Source organism: Pongo abelii, chromosome X, assembly GCF_028885655.2.
Source record: "Pongo abelii isolate AG06213 chromosome X, NHGRI_mPonAbe1-v2.0_pri, whole genome shotgun sequence".
Taxonomy (NCBI): Eukaryota; Metazoa; Chordata; class Mammalia; order Primates; family Hominidae; genus Pongo; species Pongo abelii.
In genome coordinates, this window is record NC_072008.2 from 48,123,941 (window position 1) to 48,126,467 (window position 2,527).

A 2,527-nucleotide genomic window follows, 5' to 3' on the forward strand; every position below is an offset into this window, starting at 1 on the left:
TTGTGGCTGAATAATATTCCATTTTATGAATATACCACATTTTATTTGTCCATTCATCAGCTGATGGATAGCTTCATTTTTCTAGTTTAATGCTAGGCATTTAAAAATTTTATTTTTTAATTTATAAAGAAAAGAGGTTTTTTTTGCCCATGTATTCTGCAGGCTGTACAGGAAGCATGGTGCCAGCATCTGCTTCTGGTGACGGCCTCCATCACTGTTCCACTCACAGCAGAAAGTGAATGAAAGCAAGTCTGTGCAGAGATCACACAGTGGGAGAGAAAGTGAGAGAGAGGGGAGGAAGTGCCAGACTCTTTTTAACAACCAGCTCTGGTGGCAACTAACAGAGTGAGAACTCACTCATTGCTGCCAGGACAGTACCAAGCCATTCATGAGAGACCCATCCTCATGACCCAAACACCTCCCACTAGGCCCCACCTTTAACACCGGGGATCAAACGTCAACATGAGATTTGGATGGGTCAAATATCCAAACTATAGCATTCTGCCCCTGGCCCCACAAATCCCACGTTCTTCTCATGTTGCAAAATATGATCATCCCTTCCCAACAGTTCCCAAGAATCTTAACTCGCTCTACCATCAACTCAAAAGTTCAAAGTTCAAAATCTCATCTGAGACTTAAGGCAAGTTGATTACAGTTGTGAGCCTGTAAAATAAAAGGCCAGGCATGGTGGCTCACGCCTGTAATCCCAGCACTTTGGGAGGCCGAGGCAGGAGGATCACCTGAGGTCAGGAGTTCGAGATCAGCCTGGCCAACATGGTGAAACCCCGTCTCTACTAAAAATACAAAAATTATCCGGGCTTGGTGGTGCACGCCTGTAATCTCAGCTACTCGGGAGGCTGAGGCAGGAGAATCGCTTGAACCTGGGAGGCAGAGGTTGCAGTGAGCCAAGATTGGTCCACTGCACTCCAGCCTGGGCGACAGAGCAAGGCTCCGTCTCAAAAAAATAATAATAATAAAATAAAAATAAGAAACAAGTTATTTACTTCCAATATACAATGCTGGTACAGGCATTGGGTAAACATTCCCATTCCAAAAGGGAGAAATGGGTAACAGGCTCCATGCCAGTCCAAAACCCAACAAAGCAAGCGTTAAGTCTTTCTTTAAAAAGTCTTTATAAAATTAGAGACAGGGTTTTTCTCTGTTACCCAGGCTGGTGTGCAGTGGATTAATTGCTGCTGAGTGCAACCTCGAACTCCTGGGCTACAGTGATCCTCCTGCCTCAGCTTACCAAAATGCTGGGATTACAGGCATGAGCCACCATGCCCAGAGAGCATTAAGTAACAGTACCTGGTAGATTATAAGTCCTAGATAAATACACAGCAAATAGTAATTGCCACATAAATATTTATAATAATAATGATCATCATGATCATCATCATTGTCATATGACTCATATTTCCCTGTGTTCCAATTGGGTGAACAATATATGCTTTCTCCTCCATCCTCTAACTATTCTTTCAGTTATAATTACTCTCTCTTTTACATTTCAGAAGGGGAATTTGGGCTTGAAGTCGCACAGCAGTAAATTCTGAAAAAACTTGACTTCACAGTGAGATGCTTCCTGTTAGAAAAAATTATGATGACCAGATGGAGAAATATCAGGAACATCCAAACAAACCCTGAAGTCATATTTCTTTCATCAAAAAGAAAACATTAAATACAAGAGAGATTATGATTATTACAATGTTGTAAAAGTATTTGAAGTGGTTCCAAACATTGTCCTCTAACAAAAAGACCCCATTAATCTGATTCATTTGTAAAGAATTAGAAACAAAATGTAGACTCACAGAGTGATAATAGAAGCAGTACCACAAAGAACCTTGACAAGATTAACTATTGACTATTTTCATGTGTAGTTCATTCTGTAATAAACATGAAAATATTTATGCAGGAGAGAAATTTTAAAATGCAATCCATGGAAATGAAATCCATGTAGAGTGTGTATTCACAAAACTCATACAGTGCTCTACGGTGCTACAAAGCACTCTGTGAGTGTGGTGAATACACAAAGGCTCCATCCAGAAGGCAACACTCAAGGTCCAACAAAGAATTCACACTGGACAGAAACCTGACAAGTGCAGTGGCTGTAGAAAAGCCTTCACTGGGATTTCACGTTTCAGGAAACACCAGACGATTTATACTGAAGAGAGGCAATGTGAATACAATAGTCAAGTGCAGTGGTGTGCGCCTATAGTCCTAGCTACTTGGGAAGCTGAGGCAAGAGGATCGCTTGAGTCAGGAGTTCAAGACTGCAGTGTGCCACGATATGATCATGCCTGTGAACAGCCACTGCACTCCAGCCTGGGCCACATAGTGAGACCCCATATCTTAAAAAAAGATTATTGTGAATGTGGTACAACGTTCAATCAGAAATCAATACTAAATATGCATCAAAAAACTCACAAGGAGAGAAACTTTATGTACGTAATGAATGTGGTGAGGCCTTCAGCTGGAAGTCAAACTTCATTACCCACCAGATGATTCATGCTGGAGAGAACCTTAGGAT